This window comes from Patella vulgata, chromosome 2 (assembly GCF_932274485.2).
Source record: "Patella vulgata chromosome 2, xgPatVulg1.2, whole genome shotgun sequence".
NCBI lineage: Eukaryota > Metazoa > Mollusca > Gastropoda > Patellidae > Patella > Patella vulgata.
In genome coordinates this window covers 92,972,182-92,996,325 of record NC_065880.2, presented here as the reverse complement: position 1 = coordinate 92,996,325, position 24,144 = coordinate 92,972,182, and the positions used below count along the sequence as shown (strand labels likewise).

At 38.1% G+C, this 24,144-nt stretch overlaps 1 protein-coding gene across 3 annotated transcripts in view; it reads right to left on the bottom strand.

Moving 5' to 3' along the window:
* Positions 1-24,144, bottom strand: part of LOC126810137 (ras-related protein Rap-2a) — a 95,970-nt gene that overhangs the window by 5,817 nt on the left and 66,009 nt on the right. The window contains exon 1 of one of the 3 annotated variants that reach the window (XM_050535127.1): positions 2,025-2,144. The exons of the other annotated variants lie outside the window; for them this stretch is intronic. The gene's annotated coding sequence lies outside the window, so the exon portion shown is untranslated. Of the gene's footprint in view, positions 1-2,024; positions 2,145-24,144 lie in introns of those variants that run through there. 3 annotated transcript variants of the gene reach the window in all.

Here is a 24,144-nt window from a genome sequence, read left to right as displayed (position 1 = left end):
AGAGAGAGAGAGAGAGTGGGGTTTAACGTCCACTCGACACAAACTAGGTCATTTCGGGACTAACATATGGTTTAATTTTATTTCAATAATTCGCTTGCGCGTAGGGGTCTTTAGCAGTGGGAGGAAACCGGAGGACCCGGAGAAAACCCACGAGGTTGGACAGGCGACCCTACTCCTTGTCACGTACAACCGGGGATTCGAAACCACGCCAGTCGACTCAATGACAGACTTTATGATACAGCGTGCGCACGCTAACCATTCAGCCATCCACCCCCCCCCCCCTCTGGATAAAAGACTAGAGAATTCTAATAATAGTAATAAACAATATTTGTATTCCATATATCCTGTATATATATAAAAAACAATGCGGCCAACATGTAATGTTCATTAGACGTATATAATTTATTAATGAGATCACTGGCGATCGATTAAATAATTGATCAGAGAATTCAATACACCATGTTTACTGCATTACCCATATAAATAATAAAGTATAATAAAAACAATACCTGATATACGATACGGGCACCTTGTTGATTAAGCAACAAGCTGATATAAATTATAAAGTATTATAAAACATCGGGATAAATAGAACTGAAATACGACACTAATATACGGGCAACTTGTTCATTAAGCAACAAACTGATATAAATTCGATCAGTTCCCAAGGCATCCAGTTCAAATTAGTACTTACGTTATTACTGGTTTTCAGTAAGCAATATTCCGCCATTTTTAACACATCACGACTTAAGATTTTAATCGAGAGGGTTCTAATCGCGTGGATATGACGTGCTGTTGGATTAAATGGTGGCACAACATCTCAAAAGATTAAGTGGGAGTCGACTTGTTTACTCTTATTAGTTTGGTATCCATAAAGTTATAAAATATTATCTGTATTGAGATATATAATAATATCCATCTATCCGTACAGATATTAATAAAGTTATAACATATTACCCGTTTTGATATTCATTGAGATATGTAATACTATCCATCCAGATATTAATAAAGTTATAATACATTACACGTTCATATATTGCACTAGCTAGTATACAGCAACATTGGGCTAATATATTACACGTACTGATATTCATAAAATTATAACATATTACCCGTTTTGATATTGATAAAGTAATAAAATAATATCCGTATTTGGTATCCATCTAAAGTAATAATATATATTCCGTAATGATATTCATAAGGCTATAAAATATTATTCGTATTAAGTCATAAAATATTATTCGTATTGTGTCATAAAATATTATTCGTATTGAGTCATAAAACATTATTCGTATTAAGTCATAACATATTATCCGTATTTGGTATCCATAAAGTAATAATATTATTACATATTTCGTAATGATATTCATAAAGCTATAAAATTATATCCGTATTGAGTCAGAAAATATTATCCGTATTGAGCGATAAAATATTATATACGTGTAATATATTAGCCCAGTATTGCTGTTTACTAGTACAATATTAACTCAATATTAACTCAATATTGCTGTATATATACGTGTAATATATCAACTCAATATTGCTTTAACCCAGGGGTAACCAACCAATGACATACGTGGCACTGTAGACAAATCCAAGTGATGCACTGCACATTATCATATCAAATATTTAAAAATAACTAATTTTGACTTTAAATATAAACAACTTAGCGAAATCAAAGCAGAACCAAACTTCTAATTAAAGGTAAAATAATGTCTCTATACCTGCTCACATGTGTTCTCAATTAAATCTTTTGAAGTTCTGTTGCACAAATGAAAAGGTACGCATAATATCTGACACATGGAACATGGATTAAATCCGTCTAGATTACAAATTACTCACTTTAAAATCAAAATAATGCACGAATTATGGACACAAAATGTCAATTTCTATGTAAATCCACATCATATCGTATTATAATGGTGAATCTAACTTTATACAAGACAATATCCAGATCCTAAAATATCCGCACTTTCCGTAGATATATGTTTATATATAAATAAATAACAAATCCAAATATTTACCTGTCCTGCTTAATATTTAAATCAGTGTATGTTTGAAAGTCACTACATCTAATGTAGGCCTATATACTAGAAATCGCCTTAAATAGCCCGTCTATTTTCCACCTTAACAGCAGCTTGTCGACTTTAAAATCAATATTACCTTATTACTGTATATCAAATTTCATATGATGTCACGTGATGTGTCACAATGGCTGATTGACAAGGTAGTGGCTGGACAGGTGCTTGTTACTGAGAGTTTAGATTATATTTCACGATGTAAACTGTTAACTCATTAATCAACACGGATGGAAAATTAATATAGGGTTTCTAGGTGTTTCATTAATTCTGTCATAATGATTAGTACATCTAAATTGATTTCGGAAATTACAAAAAAAAATATTGTCGAGGTATCTGTAAATCCGCAATATGATAAAACTGTGATCGTCATTTCTTTTCTTTTGCTTTTTTGTTTGTGTGATTTTCTTACTAGGCTGTAAATAAAATCCACCAGCAACAACAACAGAAACGAAATTACAATGTGAAATCCGCCGTTTTATTCTTGCTCCTTAAAGATACATTATGGGAGATTAGATAAAGAGCTGGCCGTTCTCACTATATTAGTTAAAAACAAGATAATATAAAGGGAATTTGCTGAAAATTTCAGTCAAATTGATCCACTCTGAACCGAGAATTTAGCGATTGAATTTTCGGCCTAGCCTCGATCATCATTACTAAAGTCTGTACGATAAAAACATAGGCATCAAGGGTTGATTATGGTCCGGTTAAGTTAATTAATGTCTAATTAATAATTTAGATAACATTTCAGGCCTAAAGAAAGACCTGCAATAGGCAGATTTAGCTCTTGCATAATTTATGTTTAAGAAAACTATGAAATTATTGGTAATATCGAATTGGTTCATTTAATGTGGTAGTTTCAATAAAGGATTTATTCGATTTTTACAACAGGTCCTGCAGTACGAACATTTCTGACATCAACGCCTAATCGGAAATCCAATTTTTAGCATCAACAAAGACAGCACAATGGATGCTATAAGGTATTCAGATCCCAACTGTATGGTTAGCGCGTGAGCGTTGTATCATAAGGTCTGTCATTGAGTCAACTGGCGTGATTTCGATTCCCCAGTTGTACGTGACACGGAGTAGGGTCGCTATGTCTAGTCGCTATACCCTATTCCATTAAAAAAATCAACGTTTCCTTAAATGGTTGATTACCCATTAGAGGGATTGGATGGCCGAATGGTTAGCTCGTGCGCGTTGAATCATTATGTCATTGAGTCAGCTGGCGTGGTTTCGATTTCCCGGTTGGACGTGACAAGGAGTAGGGTCGCTTGTCAAACCTCGTGGGTTTTCACCGGGTCCTCCGGTTTCCTCCCACTGCTAAAGACCCCTACGCGCAAGCGACATATAGAAATAAAATTCCACTTCATGTTAGTCGCGAAATGACCTAGTTTGTGTGTGTGTATGTGTCTCTCTCTCTAACCTCCGATCTACGACCAAATCAAGAGAGAGAATAGAAGAGAGAAATGGCGTTGAACGTTCACACGACACAAACTAGGTCATTTTGGAACTAACATGAAGCGGAATTTTATTTCTATATTTCGCTTGCGCGTAGGGGTCTTTAGCAGTTGGAGGTTGGAAGAAACCCGAGAACCCGGAGAAAACCCACGAGGTTGGACAGGCGTCTCTGCTCCTTGAAACGTACAACCGTGGAATCGAAACCACGTCAGTTGACTAAATGACATACGTTATGATACAGCGCGCATGTCCTAACCATTCGGCTACCCAAAGAACATAAAAATCAACACCATAAAAGATTCACATTATGTTTTTTTTTCATTTAAAGGGGCATTAGGTAAGATTAGATAAAGAGCTGGCAGTTCTCAATAAAATACTTAACTAGATAATGTAAAGGGAATATGCTGTAAATTTTAGTCGAAGTGCTCCACTCTTAACCGAGATATTAGCGATTAAATCTTAGATTTACCCTCGATCATCATTACTAAAGTCGGTACGGTAATAAACATAGTCTCGATTATTCATTTTTGCATTTAATCACCAATGAGCGTTGCGCAGCAGATCGGATTCAAATCCAGTAAAAATCGAACAAATAAGATAGCACCGAGAGATGATTAAGATCTTGTCATGTTAATAAATGTCTAATTAATATTTTACATAACATTTTAGACCAACAGAAAGACTTGCAATAGGCAGATTTAGCCTATAGGGTAATACAGATTCAAACTGTGTTTTTTATATAGTAAATAATACACTGTACAATCAAGACTATAGGGTAGACAGGTTCAAACTGTGATTTTTATATAGTAAATTATAGACTGTACAATCAAGACTATAGGGTAGACAGATTTAAACTGTGTTTTTTTAAAATGCGTTATTTAAAGACTGTATAATCAAGACTATAGGGTGTACAGATTCAAACTGTTTTTAATACACGTTATTTAAATTATAGACCGTATAATCAAGACTATAGGGTGTACAGATTCAAACTTTGTTTTTTTTTATATAGTAAATTATAGACCGTAGAATCAAGACTATAGGGTGTTCAGCTTCAAATTGTGGCGGTTATTGTATGTTGCTCATATGAAGGAAAGTGTAATCAACACCATGATATGGTCTTCAGTTTCTGTGTCGACAACCATAGTGATTAATTAATTAATGTACATACTCAAACTGACATCAATCACATGGTACGAAACTGTTGTCAATAAAATTTATTTATGAAAGGAAAAGAAGCTGTCTTTGAAAATATGATTAATAAATACACAAGCTATATTAATAATTATGTAATATTGGATGGTATTTTTCTACAATAATCTCCGCCTGTTGATTACCTACAGCGGGCACCTGTCACTGGTTGTCATGGATACGGTAGATTATCCGGATTAAGCAGGATAAGACGATTATATGTATATTATATAGGATGATACCGTTAATATCATTATCTCGGTAAACTGTACCGTTTTTATAATTAACATCTGATCCCGAGTTCACAAAGCATTCCCATACTTCACTTAAAGGGCCAATCCCGATAATATTTTGGAGAATAAAACTGCTTAATTTTGTGTTAATGTTGAAATCCCTTACAATCCTCTACCGAAGGGCCGAGCAACTAACTCAATATATGTGATACGTTTTCATCTCGAAATGGAGGCCGGTGTCCCAAGCTGTGTTGTGCGATGTCTGGATAAAACTAGACTTTTATTGTATAAAAATAATATGTAGGTGAAATTTACCTTTCGTTATCAAGTACAGCACATGGGTCATTCATGTATAGACCTCTAAAGGAACGGGGATCGATTATCAGGTCACCCAACGAAAAGAAAAAACTGACCCGAAATCTTAAAAGGGTTACGTGTCCAGATAAGCGGTTTTGACGTTCACAGTGATTCATGCGTACTCAGACTTTTATTTTTGAGATTCTGTTCAATGTTCAATTCGAGATAGTCCCTTTAAGAATATACTCAAAATTGGTCGCTTTTTTGACTTTATTATAGTCCTTTATAAAACCTTTTTTGTTTTAATATATCAAATACATCAATAAGAAACTATGTACGTAGTTGGTGTTTCTGGATCAAAGATATGTCTCAAAAACAGTGATTGAAAGTTGAGTAAATTCTTAACTTAAAGTAGCTAAGTCTCTAACTCAATATCATCAAAAATCTTCGACATTGAAAACACGAATTATTTGTCAATTCAAATCAACATTGGTCTTGTTATCTTACAGGGAAAAGGTGGGCTTCTGATATCCAATATTCAAGACAAAATAAACATTTTACCATTGGTACAGGAATCGTGTACCATAATGCGTTTCAGCGCCATTTGGAACATGGGACTCAAAGAACAGGGCTAGGCATATTCCACAAGTCATGTCAAATGGTGACGCTATATTCTTATCTGGGGAGCATGCGCAATAAATACCCTCGGTGTAGACTGGAAAAACCAGACGCTAAAGATTGCCATTCACATGAGACTTTTGGCGTATTTCGCCGAACATAACTGATTAGAAATTACAGTAAAAACAGAAACGATTGAATGTAAATCAGTTTATATACATTCATATTACATTATTATATGTGTTGCGACCCATTTTTGTCAATGTCTATGTCCCAAGTATTAGCGATTTAGCTCCTTTAAGTCTGAGAATGTTTTGTGAACTCGGGTTCTGGGTAGCGGACCAACACAGAAAAGAAATAGGATTTAATGACCTACTGTTCTGAATCAACGCTACGGAGACAAAATTCTCCCGATATGACTTTTCAGCCTACGATTCGTCGAATTACAACTGTCGAGGTTGTCATTTACGCGGAGGCCAAGAAGAACACGAAAGGACCACGAATTTATATACAATCCAAAGGATCCAACAGTTAGAGAATTTTTAACGTAATGCGCGGAGAATCGGTGTTTCTTTCCATCCCAACTAATAGACCTTGTTTTCTTACTAACCATCCGCTATGCACCATATACAAGGGAAACCCAGATTACCAAAATCCCGAGGATGTTTCTCAGCCAAGACCGGGATCGAACCCGGGGAATCCCTGGTTACTGAGCAAGATTAATACTCACCGGGATATCGTCTAGACAACGTACAAGGAGAGTAATAGGAAACAAAATCCGATCAGCAAATAGTTAATGGATACAGTGATTTCCTATAGACATAGCAAAATTAAAGCTAAAAGTTTATACGAACCATAGCAGTGGGTGGGAATCGCGCTTAAAACGGCGTACAGGTCTAATCCTTGTAGCCTTAAAATGCAGGAAATAGTTCTAAAAGCACATATTAATGTAATGGTAATGTATATTAAGTGAATTATATTCAATTTTCAAATAGAATACACGACTCGTGGACTGCATTTGAAATGTCTTAAATATTGGTCCAGCCCCGTGGGTTTTCTCCGGGTCCTCCGGTTTCCTCCCACTGCTAAAGACCCCTACGCGCAAGCGAATTATTGAAATAAAATTAAACCATATATTAGTGTTGAAATGACCTAGTGTGTGTCGAGTGGACGTTAAACCCAATTTCTCTCTCTCTCTCTCTCTCTCTCTCTCTCTTAAATATTGGATATTAGGATTCCATATTTCCGCGGCAAGATAACAACATCAATGTTGTTGGCAATGGATCCATAATGAATAGTGAATCGTGTTTGTAATTTTATAGAAAATATTAAGGTAGAAGTTTAGCCCCTTCAAACAGATGGCCGAAAACTATAAAAAGAAATCGCATTTCAGAAGTGGTAACATGTTTCCATTTTAAGGTAAAACAAAAAGTAAGCAGACTTTACTTTCAGGACAACGTCCACCACTTTTATCTTTATCCCAAGCTGGGGAGCCCCGGTGGATAAGTGGGTAGGACGCCGGCTCGCTAGCCTGGAGGTCGCGGGTTCGCTCCCGATGTTGGTTGAGGGTTCGCTTCCGAGAAAGTTCATCGAGATTTTCCGGTGTAGTTTCCCCTTGTCAGTGGTCCAGAACGGAGGGCCTGACAAACAGCTGACTAGTTGTTCGGATGTGACGAGAAATCCGTGCACGTAAAAGATCCCTCGGCAGGTGGAATTCGATATAACATTAGGGCGTAGCGCCGCTATCCGGGCAAAATTTCACACTGTATGGCGTATACCCGTCTTCATTAGCCCAGTCGGAGTAGAACAGTAGGACGTTAAACCCCATTTCATTTGATTTCATTTTATAGGAGCAGAACAGTAGAACGTTCAACCACATTTTATTTATTATATATAAGCTAACCAATCAAAAACCAGTACGTGGGAATCGCGTATTGACACAAATGGGTCGCAACACTTGTAATAATGTAATATGAATGTATATCAACAGATTTATATTCAGTCGTTTCTGTTTTTACTCTAACGTCTCACCAGTTATGTTCGGCGAAATAAGTCAGAAGTCTCAGTCGAATTTCAATCTAAAGCGTTTGGTTATTCTAGTCTACACCAATAGTATTTATTGCGCATGCTCTCCAGAAAAGAACTTGGCGTCACCGTTTGACATGACTTGTGGAATATTCCTAGCCTCATTGTTCGAGTCCCTTATTACAAATGGTGCTGAAACGCATTATGGTACACGATTCATGTACCAATTGTAAAATGGTTATTTTGTCTTTAATATTGGATATCAGAAGCCCATCTTTTCCCGGCAAGATCACAACATCGATGTTTATTTAAATTGACAAATAATTCGTGTTTTCACTGTCGACGATTTTGCATGATATTGAGTTAGAGACTTAGCTACTTTAACTATATAAATTCCTGATATAACAATTGTTATTAATCTAACCACCTGGTCAAAAGGTAAAGATTCCAATCCCACCTGTGATTATCACTTGATTAACATCAGTTTGGTAAATCATAACCACTTATATAACACGAACCAAAAAAAAAAATTATTCGCTTTAATTAAGTAAGCATCTAAAGATTCTACACTGTTAGAAAAAATCTGGTAAATTTACATGAAAATTACTGGCAGCAAAAGTTGCCAGTAAATTAACTGTAAATAAACATTCAGCTGTAATATAACAGAATTTCTGTAATTTGACTTTGTGAGTAAATTTACCTTAAAACAGTAAATGTTTTTTAACTTTGGACTGTAAATTCACCGTAACACAGTAAATGAACGGTTACAGTAAGTTTGTTTTTAAACTTCCCAATGTAAATTTACCTAAAAGCAGTAAATGAAAAATTACAGACAAATGTTAAAAAAACCCACAATGATTTTAACTTCCGTTCCAGGATTTTAGATGTAAGCTTGTGGTACTGTCTACTGCAGGCATTGTAACTCTGCTCTAGAGACAGTCAAGCTAACACTGGCCAATCGGTTTAATTAACCGTCTTCAATTGACCTTGGTTACGAGATAATACAATCTATGACAAGAAAGTCAAAACATTATTTTTATACGTTAATGAACATACTTACAATCTGATCAACGTACGATGAATAATAATACACGTTTTAGATCGTATAAATAAAGAAAATTAAATATATATAACATGCAATATACCAAATTTCACAAAATGTGATTGTCCATATTATGGTTAATAAATTAGAATGAATACTATAAGAAAATAATTATTAGGAATGGTTCGTTGCTAAAATAAAATAAGAGACAGTAAATTTACATAAGAGACAGTAAATTTACCAATAAGTAAATTTACAAAATAATGTGAATAAACGTAAATCTGTAAAATTACCTACTGGCTTTGCTATTTTCATTTCAATATTGAAATATTACGCATGTATTTTTACCAGGGTTTAATGTGCCTTTGGTTTCATCAAAGTTTATTGTAAAAAAGAATGAAACTTGGTAAATATACATCATTTTGGTAAACATTCCGAACATTTTTGGTAAACATTCCGAACATTTTTGGTAAAAATTTAATTGCTGTAAATTTACTTATATTTCTAACCTGAAAGTTTACAAAATAATGTGAGTAAATGTAAAATCTCTAAAATTGCTTGCTAAGAGACAATAAATTTACCGAATACGATAACTACCAATAAGTTAAACATACATTATGCAAGAGCTAAATCTGCCTATTGCAGGTCTTTCTTTAGGCCTGATATGTTCTATAAACTATGAATTAGACATTTATTAACATGAAAAGACCATAATCAACTCATGGATGCCATCTTATGTGTTGGATTTTCACTGGATTTGAGTCCGATCTGGGGCTCAACGCTCATTAATGATTAAATTCAAAAATAGATAATCAAGACTATGTTTTTTTTTATCGTACTGACTTAATAAGTAATGATGATCGAGGCTAGGCCTAACATTCAGTCTCTAATATCTCGGTTCCGAGTGGATCAATTTGACAGAAATTTTGAGCATATTGCCTTTACATTATCTAGTTTTTAACTATTATAGTGAGAACTGCTGTAATTTTATTTATATTTCTAACCTAAAAGTAAATTTACAAAATAATGTGAATAAACGTAAGATCTGTAAAATTACATGCATGCTTGTTTATTTTGAGTTCAGTTTGGAAATATTACATATGTAAGAATGTATTTTTACTGATTTTGAATGTGTCTTTGATTTCATCACCGTCTATTGTAAAAAAAGACACGAAACTCTGTAAACATACACGAAACTCCGTTAAAATACGCCAGACTTGGTAAAACTACTACATTGTGGTGAACATACCGATAATTAAGGTACAAAAACTACCTGTACTACTGTAATTTTACAAAAATTTCTAACAGTGTATTTAGGAAAGAATGATTATAACAGATTATGATAGATTATCTTCGAGATTATGGTCGTGATAGAGTTTCATGAATGAAGGTCTAAGACTTTGGGATGGGGGGAGAGAGAGAGAGAGAGAGAGAGGGGGTTTAACGTCAACTCGACACAAACTGGGTCATTTTGGAGACTAACACAATAATTCGCTTGCGCGTACGGGTCTTTAGCAGTGGGAGGTAAACTGGATGACCCGGAGAAAACCCACGAAGTTGGACAGGCGACCCTACTCCTTGTAACGTACAACAGGGGAATCGAAATCACGCCAGTTGACCCAATGGCAGACCTTATGATACAGCGCGCACCAAAAAGTTAAAGGACAATGTTGCATATGTGATAGACCGGGATAAACACATTCTAAATATAATTTTAACACATAGAAATGTTTGCTGTGGTTTATTCGTACCAAAGATTTGAAAAATTAGGAAGTGACGCAATAAAAGGGAAACACGAGTTATCCACGGTCGATTTTCAGCTCATGTATATTTCCGTTGACGTTGAAAAGTTGTCATATGAAAAGATCTGTTCAAAGTGGTATGTTTTACCAGGTCCATAACATTTGTAACATGGACAGACACCAACATTGTCCTTTAAAGATCTGTTCAAAGTGGTATGTTTTACCAGGTCCATAACATTTGTAACATGGACAGACACCAACATTGTCCTTTAAAGATCTGTTCAAAGTGGTATGTTTTACCAGGTCCATAACATTTGTAACATGGACAGACACCAACATTGTCCTTTAAAGATCTGTTCAAAGTGGTATGTTTTACCAGGTCCATAACATTTGTAACATGGACAGACACCAACATTGTCCTCTAAAGAATTAAGACGAAAATAAAATTGCGAAATATTTTCAAATTAATATGAACAATAGACAAACCCAGACATCATGGTTTATAGATACGTCACTAGACAGAATGTCAGAGAGCATAATAGAGAGAGAGAGAGAAATGGGGTTTAACGTCCACTCGACACAAACTAGGTCATTTCGGGACTAACATATGGTTTAATTTTATTTCAATAATTCGCTTGCGCGTAGGGGTCTTTAGCAGTGGGAGGAAACCGGAGGACTCGGAGAAAACCTACGAGGTTGGACAGGCGACCCTACTCCTTGTCACGTACAACCGGGGATTCGAAACCACGCCAGTTGACTCAATGACAGGCCGTATGATACAGCACGCACGTGCTAACCATTCGGCAATCCCCCCCCCATAGAACATAACAACAAAGGTTGGTTAATAAAATAATTCTCTACGCCATTTTGAACCGGGTGTGGTCTTCAGTTATAATATGTTTTAATTATACTTATATAACTGGTATCTGTTACACACGACACCGATGATACAGACCTTTGTCCCTTCTTCAATTCCGGCTGGTGGCGTTGGGGGGGGGGGGGGGGGGGGTAGCGCGTGCGCGCGTTGTATAATAAGGTATGTCATTGAGTCAACTGGCGTGGTTTCGATTCCCCAGTTGTACGTGAAAAGGAGTAGGGTCGCCTGTCCAATCTCGTGGGTTTTCTACGGGTCCTCCGGTTTCCTCCCACTGCTAAGGGCCTCTATGCGCAAGCGAATTATTGAAATAAAATTGAACCATATGTTAGTCCCGAAATGACCTAATTTGTGTCGTGTGAACGTTAAACCTCATTTCTTAACCCAGTTCTTTAAATAAAATACTGTTTATAAATCGAACACTATTTGCTTTTATCCAAAATCAAAGCGATCGTATCATATCAGTTAATTTCTCCGAGCTGGCAAGCCGTGTTATGTAATGGTGTTACAAATCGGATATCAGCGTGATGATAATTCACTTTTATTGACAGTAATTGGTGCTAACATTGATTTTGTCGCCCGTGTATTGAGTGACCTTGACCTTCCGCCATGTAATAACCACTTCCTACACATTAGAACACCATAAAGCTTTCTCATACTTATAATTATACTTATAAATACTGTGCTCTAAATCTACCCTGCTTCGTGGCTAGATAGACAGCTGTAACATTTTAAACATAGATGGCGATTATAGTCTACAGCCACCATCTTGAGATCACAGTGACTCAGTAAGAACAGCTCCAGCTCAATAAGCAGTGGGCCCCGCTTCCGTTCTCGGTGGCACAGTGTACATGATGCTAGCTCAATGACCGAGAGGCCCCGGTTCCGATCTCGGTGGCAGAGTCTACAGGGTGCTAGCCCAATAAGCTGGAAGCCCAGGTGCCGATCTCATGGGGCTAGTTCAATAAGCGGGAGGCCCCGGTTCCGATCTCGGTGGCAGAGTCTACATGATGCTAGCCCAATAAGCAGTAGGCGCCGGTTCCGATCTCGGTGACACAGTCTACATGGCACTAGTTTAAAAACAAGGGTTCGGTCTTGGTGGCTCGATGTGTATGACCCTAGCTCAATAAACAGGCCACCCCAGGTTCGATCTCGTCGGCTCAGTAAACTTGGCGTTAATCGGGTTCGATCTCGGGTTCGACCCAGATGACTCGGTGACCATCGCGGTAGCTCAATAACCAAGAGGCATGGGTTCGATCTCGATGTTGGCCGACAGAATCGAACGGGAAGAAAAAGAGACCAATCCGTCTGCACGTATAAAGAGTTTGGGGCCACGATTGAGGTAGTTCTTCTCGACACATACCTGGAATCGAACCCGGGCTATTTTAGTCAAAACGTCAAGTCAGAGAGAGAGAGAGAGATCAGGCGAAAAACCGAGGTCCCGTGTACACATTGGCGTGTACGTAAAAGATCCCTTGACAGTTGGAATTCGATATAACAGTAGCCGTAGCGCCGCTGTCCGGCCAAAATTTTTCTCATAGCACACTGTCATCATTAGCCATTAAACCCCATTTCATTTCATATGTTAATCCCGAAATAACCTAGTTTGTGTCGAGTGGACGTTAAACCCCATTTCTCCCCCTCTCTCTCTCTCTCTCTCTCTCTCCCTCTCTCCCTCTCTCTCATTTCATTTTATTTTACATCAATAGACCAAAACACTAAAACAACGCTCGCTATAAATAACCAAGAGATGGTGTATAGTTTAATAATACCGTTTAGTCGGGGAAAAGCTTCCAGTCACGTTATTATTACTTGCGTTAAAATCAATTTTCCGTACAATAATTTACAAAGCTGTTAAGGGAAGAGGTCCAGATAATTGTTTATCGAAAACACCTAGTGAATAGAGAAACGACTTGTTCAACACATTGGTGCGTAGAGAAAGATTCGTTACAAGAAAAGTTCGCCAGGTATAACTGTTATATAAAGGAGGAATATCATCGGCTGGGGCTATTTGCCACATGTGGTAAGACAATCCGGAGACTATTTGCCACATGTGACAAGTCTCATTTCATGTGGCACGGCTACAGACCACAATTATCAACCGATTTCAATGAAACTTACAGATTATAATAAGAGTATTAATATCTCAAACTAGCTTTCGGCCACTTCCGGTTAACGGTTTCCGAGATATTAGGTTACCACACATTTCATGTGGCACGGCTACAGACCATAATTATCAACCGATTGCAATGAAACTTACAGATTATAATAAGAGTATTAAGAGCTCAAACTAGCCAAAATTTCGGCCACTTCCGGTTAGCGGTTTACGAGATATCAGGTTACCACACATTTCATGTGGCACGGCTACAGACCACAATTATCAACCGATTTCAATGAAACTTACAGATTATAATAAGAGTATTAAGAGCTCAAACTAGCCAAAATTTCGGCCACTTCCGGTTAGCGGTTTCCGAGATATCAGGTTACCACACATTTCATGTGGCACGGCTACAGACCACAATTATTAACTGATTTCAATGAAACTTACAGATTATAATAAGAGTATTAATATCTCAAACTAGCCAAAATTTCGGCCACTTCCGGTTAACGGTTTCCGAGATATCAGGTTACCACACATTTCATGTGGCACGGCTACAGACCACAATAATCAACCGATTTCAATGAAACTTACAGATTATAATAAGAGTTTTAAGAGCTCAAACTAGCCAAAATTTCGGCCACTTCCGGTTAGCGGTTTCCGAGATATCAGGTTACCACACATTTCATGTGGCACGGCTACAGACCACAATTATCAACCGATTTTAATGAAACTTACAGATTATAATAACATTAATATCTCAAACTAGCCAAAATTTCGGCCACTTCCGGTTAGCGGTTTCCGAGATATCAGGTTACCACACATTTCATGTGGCACGGCTACAGACCACAATTATCAACCGATTTTAATGAAACTTACAGATTATAATAACATTAATAATATCTCAAACTAGCCAAAATTTCGGCCACTTCCGGTTAGCGGTTTACGAGATATCAGGTTACCACACATTTCATGTGGCACGGGTACAGACCACAATTATCAACCGATTTCAATGAAACTTACAGATTATAATAAGAGTATTAATATCTCAATCTAGCCAAAATTTCGACCACTTCCGGTTAGCGGTTTACGAGATATCAGGTTACCACACATTTCATGTGGCACGGCTACAGACCACAATTATCAACCGATTTCAATGAAACTTACAGATTATAATAAGAGTATTAAGAGCTCAAACTAGCCAAAATTTCGGCCACTTCCGGTTAGCGGTTTACGAGATATCAGGTTACCACACATTTCATGTGGCACGGCTACAGACCACAATTATCAACCGATTTCAATGAAACTTAGAGATTATAATAAGAGTATTAATATCTCAAACTAACCAAAATTTCGGCCACTTCCGGTTAGCGGTTTCCGAGATATCAGGTTACCACACATTTCATGTGGCACGGCTACAGACCACAATTATCAACCGATTTTAACGAAACTTACAGATTATAATAACATTAATAATATCTCAAACTAGCCAAAATTTCGGCCACTTCCGGTTAGCGGTTTCCGAGATATCAGGTTACCACACATTTCATGTGGCACGGCTACAGACCACAATTATCAACCGATTTCAATGAAACTTACAGATTATAATAAGAGTATTAATATCTCAAACTAGCCAAAATTTCGGCCACTTCCGGTTAACGGTTTCCGAGATATCAGGTTACCACACATTTCATGTGGCACGGCTACAGACCACAATAATCAACCGATTTCAATGAAACTCACAGATTATAATAAGAGTATTAAGAGCTCAAACTAGCCAAAATTTCGGCCACTTCCGGTTAGCGGTTTACGAGATATCAGGTTACCACACATTTCATGTGGCACGGCTACAGACCACAATTATCAACCGATTTCAATGAAACTCACAGATTATAATAAGAGTATTAATATCTCAAACTAGCCAAAATTTCGGCCACTTCCGGTTAGCGGTTTACGAGATATCAGGTTACCACACATTTCATGTGGCACGGCTACAGACCACAATTATCAACCGATTTCAATGAAACTTACAGATTATAATAAGAGTATTAAGAGCTCAAACTAGCCAAAATTTCGGCCACTTCCGGTTAGCGGTTTCCGAGATATCAGGTTACCACACATTTCATGTGGCACGGCTACAGACCACAATTATTAACTGATTTCAATGAAACTTACAGATTATAATACGAGTATTAATATCTCAAACTAGCCAAAATTTCGGCCACTTCCGGTTAACGGTTTCCGAGATATCAGGTTACCACACATTTCATGTGGCACGGCTACAGACCACAATAATCAACCGATTTCAATGAAACTTACAGATTATAATAAGAGTTTTAAGAGCTCAAACTAGCCAAAATTTCGGCCACTTCCGGTTAGCGGTTTCCGAGATATCAGGTTACCACACATTTCATGTGGCACGGCTACAGACCACAATTATCAACCGATTTTAATGAAACTTACAGATTATAATAACATTACTAATATCTCAAACTAGCCAAAATTTCGGCCACTTCCGGTCAGCGGTTTCCGAGATATCAGGTTACCACACATTTCATGTGGCACGGCTACAGACCACAATTATCAACCGATTTTAATGAAACTTACAGATTATAATAACATTAATAATATCTCAAACTAGCCAAAATTTCAGTCACTTCCGGTTAGCGGTTTACGAGATATCAGGTTACCACACATTTCATGTGGCACGGCTACAGACCACAATTATCAACCGATTTCAATGAAACTTACAGATTATAATAAGAGTATTAATATCTCAAACTAGCCAAAATTTCGGCCACTTCCGGTTAGCGGTTTACGAGATATCAGGTTACCACACATTTCATGTGGCACGGCTACAGACCACAATTATCAACCGATTTCAATGAAACTTACCGATTATAATAAGAGTATTAAGGGCTCAAACTAGCCAAAATTTCGGCCACTTCCGGTTAGCGGTTTACGAGATATCAGGTTACCACACATTTCATGTGGCACGGCTACAGACCACAATTATCAACCGATTTCAATGAAACTTACAGATTATAATAAGAGTATTATTATCTCAAACTAGCCAAAATTTCGGCCACTTCCGGTTAGCGGTTTCCGAGATATCAGGTTACCACACATTTCATGTGGCACGGCTACAGACCACAATTATCAACCGATTTTAATGAAACTTACAGATTATAATAACATATAATCTGTGGTCTGTAGCCGTGCCACATGAAATGTGTGATAACCTGATATCTTGAAAATCGCTGACCGGAAGTGGCCGAAATTTTGGCTAGTTTGAGATATTATTAATGTTATTACAATATGTAAGTTTCATTGAACTCCTTCTGTAGCCGTGCCACATGAAATGTGTGGTAACCTGATATCTCGTAAACCGCTAACCGGAAGTGGCCGAAATTTTGGCTAGTTTGAGCTCTTTATACTCTTATTATAATCTGTAAATTTCATTGAAATCGAAATTTTGGCTAATTTGAGCTCTTAATACTCTTATTATAATCTGTAAGTTTCATTGAAATCGGTTGATAATTTTGGTCTGTAGCCGTGCCACATGAAATGTGTGGTAACCTGATATCTCCGAAACTGCTAACCGGAAGTGGCCGAAATTTTGGCTAGTTTGAGATATTATTAACGTCATTATAATCTTTAAGTTTCATTGAAATCGGTTGATAATTGTGGTCTGTAGCCGTGCCACATGAAATGTGTGGTAACCTGATATCTTGGAAACGGCTAACCGGAAGTGGCCAAAGTTTTGGCTAATTTGAGATATTATTAATGTTATTATAATCTGTAAGTTTCATTGAAATCGTTTGATAATTGTGGTCTGTAGCCGTGCCACATGAAATGTGTGGTAACCTGATATCTCGGAAACCGCTAACCGGAAGTGGCCGAAATTTTGGCTAGTTTGAGATATTATAAATGTTATTATAATCTTTAAGTTTTATTGAAATCAAGTGATAATTGTGATCTGTAGCCGTGCCACATGAAATGTGTGGTAACCTGATATCTCGGAAACCGCTAACCGGAAGTGGCCGAAATTTTGGCTAGTTTGAGATATTATTAATGTTATTATAATCTGTAAGTTTAATTGAAATCGGTGGATAATTGTGGTCTGTAGCCGTGCCACATGAAATGTGTGGTAACCTGATATCTCCGAAACCGCTAAACTGAAGTGGCCGAAATTTTGGCTAGTTTGAGATATTATTATTGTTTTTATAATCTGTAAGTTTAATTGAAATTAAATTTTGGCTAAATTGAGATATTATTAATGTTATTATAATCTGTAAGTTTCATTGAAATCGTTTGATAATTGTGGTCTGTAGCCGTGCCACATAAAATGTGTGGTAACCTGATATCTCGGAAACCGCTAACCGGAAGTGGCCAAAATTTTGGCTAAATTGAGATATTATTAATGTTATTAAAATCTTTAAGTTTAATTGAAATCAGTGGATAATTGTGGTCTGTAGCCGTGCCACATGAAATGTGTGGTAACCTGATATATCCGAAACCGCTAACCGGAAGTGGCCGAAATTTTGGCTAGTTTGAGATATTATTAATGTTTTTATAATCTGTAAGTTTAATTGAAATCAGTTGATAATTGGGGTCTGTAGCCGTGCCACATGAAATGTGTGGTAACCTGATATTTCAGAAACTGCTAACCGGAAGTGGCCGAAATTTTGGCTAGTTGGAGATATTATTAACGTTATTATAATCTTAAAGTTTCAATGAAATCGGTTGATAATTGTGGTCTGTAGCCGTGCCACATGAAATGTGTGGTAACCTGATATGTCGAAAACCGCTAACCGGAAGTGGCCGAAATTTTGGCTAGTTTGAGATATTATTAATGTTATTATAATCTTTAAGTTTTATTGAAATCGGTTGATAATTGTGGTCTGTAGCCGTGCCACATGAAATGTGTGGTAACCTGATATCTCAGAAACCGCTAACCGGAAGGGGCCGAAATTTTGGCTAGTTTGAGATATTATTAATGTTATTATAATCTGTAAGTTTCATTGAACTCGGTTGATAATTGTGGTCTGTAGCCGTGCCACATGAAATATGTGGTAACCTGATATCTCGGAAACCGGTAACCGGAAGTGGCCGAAATTTTGGCTAGTTTGAGATATTAAGACTCTTATTATAATCTGTAAGTTTCATTGAAATCGGTTGATAATTGTGGTCTGTAGCCGTGCCACATAAAATGTGTGGTAACCTGATATCTCGGAAACCGCTAACCGGAAGTGGCCGAAATTTTGGCTATGCTGAGATATTATTAATGTTATTATAATCTGTAAGTTTCATTGAAATCGGTTGATAATTGTGGTCTGTAGCCGTGCCACATGAATTGTGTGGTAGCCTGATATCTCCGAAACCGCTAACCGGAAGTGGCCGAAATTTTGGCTAGTTTGAGATATTACTAATGTTATAATAATCTGTAAGTTTCATTAAAATCAGTTGATAATTGTGGTCTGTAGCCGTGCCACATGAAATGTGTGGTAACCTGATATCTCGGAAACCGCTAACCGGAAGTGGCCGAAATTTTGGCTAGTTTGAGATATCATTAATGTTATTATAAGCTGTACGTTTCATTGAAATCGGTTGATAATTGTGGTCTGTAGCCGTGCCACATAAAATGTGTGGTAACCTGATATCTCGGAAACCGCTAACCGGAAGTGGCCGAAATTTTGGCTATTTTAAGATATTATTAATGTTATTATAATCTGTAAGTTTCATTGAAATCGGTTAATAATTGTGGTCTGTAGCCGCAGGGCTATTTTGACATTCTTGCTTACCACATGTGGCAAATAGCCACTGCCAATATCATCACGTGTTTCAAAAACATTTATCGATGGTACGCTACTTTTATTTGACAATAAAACAATTAATTGGATTTGGAAATAAATGAAATGGGGTTTAACGTCTTACTGTTCTGCTCCGACTGGGCTAATGAAGCCAGGCTTACGTCATACAGTGTGCTATGAGGGACACTTTGCCCGGACAGGTCTTTTGGTAACATCGCGTACTTTAACCAAACGCCAATTTGATTAATATATATAAGAACTAGTAAAAGTAACTTTATCCAATAAAGCCAGACTATATGCAATCCCAAGTTTGAGAGAGTAGGTCATTTCGGGACTAACATATGGTTCAGTTTTTTATTACAATAATTCGCTTGCGCGTACAGGTGTTTAGCAGTGGGAAGAAAACGGAAGGACCCGGAGAAAACCCACGATGTTGGACAAGCGACCGTTCTCCTTGTCACGTTCAAGCGGGGAATCGAAACCTTGCCACTTGACTCAAAGGCAAACTTTGCGATTTCCCACACACGCGTTAAATCACCACACCGCTCTACCCCACCTCTCGGGAAAAGGGCCGACAGGAAATGTGTGCTTAATCGTCGGATGGGACGATAGAAGGAGAGAGAGAGAGAGAGAGAGAGAGAGAGAGAGAGAGAGAGAGAGAGATGGGGTTTAACGTTCACTTGACACAAACTAGGTCATTTCTAAACTAACATATAGTTCAATTTTATTTCAGTAATTCGCTTGCGCGTAGGGGTCTTAAGCTGTGGGAGGAAACTGGAGAACCCGGAGAAAACCTACGAGGATGGACAGGCGACCCTACTCCTTGTCACGTACAATCAGGGAATCGAAACCACGCCAGTTGACTCAATGACAGACCTTATAATAAAGCGTGCACGTGCTAACCATTCGGACATCCAACACCACTAATAATCCCAGAGCTTCCGATATAAGTTGCTTGCAATCTTTCACACTTTTGAAGAGTCCAGGGGAAGAACGATCTAAGTCACATTTTTGTCTTTTCGCATACATTAAAAGGCAAAACAAAATTTTGGACGAGAATGCTTGACGTGAACAGAACAACAAGTGGATTTAATTACAACTTCAAAATGATGTTTAATACGAATCATAATTACCAGTACAACAACTGACTTCCACTTTTCAGCCAAAATTAAGGTCAAATAAATACGATGGACTTGTATTTGTCCGGGAGGCCATTCAAGAAGGGCCTTGGTTGATCGTTCCACAGAAAGCTTATACAATTTGCTACCAGATGGCGCCATTAACTGGGGTTCGTTGAAAAAGTGACTTAGACCATTCTTCCCCGGGACTCATCATTTATATTTACTGAGAGTCGGACGGCTCATTGAGTAAGTTGTTGGCTTCTGGTGTTGGCCGAGAAATTATCTGTCAAGGAACTGGGTCTAGTTGTTGCGATGGGACGAAACACCGAGGTCATGTAAATTCATTGGCTGCACGTAATATAACCCTTGACAGTTGGAGTGCCGAATAAGACTAGTCGTTCGGGTGGGACGAAAAACCGAGGTCCCGTGTACACATTGCTGTGCACGTTAACGATCCCTTGACAGTTGGAGTTGGGAATAAGATTAGTCGGTAGCGGCACTGCCCGGGCAACATTCCCTCATAGTACTCTATACGGCACACTATCTTCATCAGCCCTGGTGGAGCAGATAAGCAGGGGATCATGTGGCTAAGTGGGTAAGACGCTAGCTCGCTAGCTTGGAGGTCGGGTGTTCGATCCCTGCATTGGCCGAGAAAGTTCATCCCGATTTTCCGGCGTGGTTTCCCCTTGTCAGTGATGCAGGACGGAGGGCCTGACAAGGACAGCTGTCTAGTAAGTCGGATGGGATGAAAAACCGAGGTCCCGTGTACATATTGACGTGCACGTAAAAGATCCCTTGGCAGTTGGAATTCGATATAAGAGTAGGCCGTAGCGCCGCTGCCCGGGCAAAATTTCCCTCATAGCACAGTGTATGGCGTATGCCCGTCTTCATTAGCCCAGGTTAGGAGCAGAACAGTAGGACGTTAAACCCATTTCATTTCATTTCTGTACGGCACACTATCTTTATCAGCCCGGATGGAGCAGGTAAGTAGGACGTTAAACCCCATTTCATTTACTGGGACACTTTCTTTAACGTTGACCTGGCATGATCACGTGCTGTGAGTGTAAATAGTTATTAGCAATGATTAGCATGAATTATTGTATACAAGCCAGTCTGTTATTATCTGGACACTAATATTAAACACCTCGGCTTTTAACTTCATACAACAACTGACTCCTGATGTCATTCTATTTAAAGTAACGATTAACACCGTGCTTGTTGGAAACCATGGTAGCTGTAAGGTGCTGCATCACCAACTATCACCTCCCAGTTATCTCTCAGTGGTCGTTGGCCGATTTTCCAGCGTGGTTTCCAATTGGCTAAGTGAGTAAGACGCTGGCTTGCTAATCTGGAGGTCGCGAGTTCGCCCGCGGCGTTGGCCGAAAAAATACATCGGGGTTTTCGGGGTGGTTTCCCCTTGTCAGTGGTGCAGGCTGTCTAGTCGTTCGGATGAGACGAACAACCGAGTTCCCGTGCACACATTGACGTGCATGTAAAAGACTCATTGGCTGTTGAAATTCGATATAAGAGTAGACCGTAGCGCACTGTGTGGCATATGCCCGTCTTCATTAGCCCATTTAGAGCAGTGGAGGTCGGGTGTTCGATCCCTACATTGGCCGAGAAAGTTCATCCAGATTTTCCGGCGTGGTTCTCCCTTGTCAGTGATGCAGGACGGAGGGGCTGACAAGGAAAGCTGTCTAGTCGTTCGGATGGGACGAAAAACCGAGGTCCCGTGTACACATTGGCGTGCACGTAAAAGATCCCTTGGCAGTTGGAATTCGATATAAGAGTAGGCCGTAGTGCCGCTGTCCGGGCACAATTTCCCTCATAGCACACTGTATGGCGTATGCCCGTCTTCATTAGCCCAGGTTAGGAGCAGAACAGTAGGACGTTAAACCCCATTTCATTTCATTTCATTTCATTTAGAGCAGAACAGTAGGACGTTAAATTTCCAACTGGCAGTGGTGCTGGCTAGATGGATGGAATACGTTGGCGTGCACGTAAAATAACTCTTGACAGCTTGATTTCGATAAAAAGCAGAATTTCCTTTTTTCAAAAGTTAATGGAATTAGCATCGTTTGTGCAGAAATGTTGGACATTACTGTAGTAAAAATGCAGCACTCGGAATTTAACGAATAAGTGCTGCACGTCCACAAAAACGACCAGTAATGCAACCGAAATCCATCGTGATATTTTTATCCTTAATAATTGAACAATGAACATGAAACCAGGATGTATATTAGAACAAAAATACGTCTATTTAATCTCGCCATGTTTTTTTTAAACGAGTGGCTCGCGTGACGGTAGGTTAATATAAATTAATGCTATGTTTTTTAGCGATGTCATTAGATAAATATCGATCTCAACACATGTGATACAACCATATTACACATTATATACCCATCTAACTGACCATAGTAGAAAACACATGTGATACAACCATATTATATTAAATACTCAACTAACTGATCATAGTAGATAACACATGTGCTACAGTCATATTATATTATATACCCATCTAACTGATCATTTATAGTAGAAAAACACATGTGATACAGCCATAATTTATCACCCAATAACACATTCTGCACTAGATATCGCTTGTGTAATAACTTTCATATCTGAGCGATATCTCCTAGGAAACAATTCAATTGCTCCGCGAGACAAAATATAAAAGATATCAATTATCCAATATTGAACCAACTTGCCAGTAGAAACGAAAGTTTGTAAAGCTGAAGTATTCTCGGGTTTTTCTCTCTTTTTTGTAAAAGTTTACAAAAATGAATATAATTCACTATTCGAATTGTTACATTTATTTTATGTAATATAAATAATGTCTGTCCTCTCTCGTACTATTTCCGGTCCTTTATCTTAAATATATGTCCAACGGTTCTACCGCAACAGGAGCCATGGTGGCTAAGTGGGTGAGACGCTGGCTCGCTAGCCTGGAGGTCGCGTGTTCGATCCCTGCATTGGCCGAGAAACATCGGGATTTTCTGGCGTGGTTTCTCCTTGTCAGTGGTGCAGGCCAGGGGGCCTGACAAGGACAGCTGGCTAGTCGTTCGACCCGAGGTCCCGTGTATACATTGGAATGCACGTAAAAGATCCCTTGACAGTTGGAATTCGATATAAGAGTTGGTCATAGTGCCGCTGCCCGGGCAAAATTCCCTCATAGCACACTGTACGGCGTACTCCCATCTGCAGAACAGTAGGGCGTTAAACCACATTTTATTTTATTTTGTATTCAATTAACTACATTTATTTTCAGATTAAACATTCTAATTCCACTTTTAATCGATGTAACCTTATCTCCAGAAAATCAAAAACTTTGTGCAAAACATGTCCAAAAGAACAATGTAGTAATGGCATGCAGAATTTGTGTCGGATAAGATCGATTGTTATGAAGCTCACTGAGGCGTGGCAATAGGCTGATCTACATCCACTTTGTAAAAAATGTTATTAGTGGAAAGTCGATATTTTATCTGTTGAATTGTGTGAGTTTTCGATTACTTGTATTAAAACGTTGTTGAGGGATAGATGAAAATGGCAAGTAT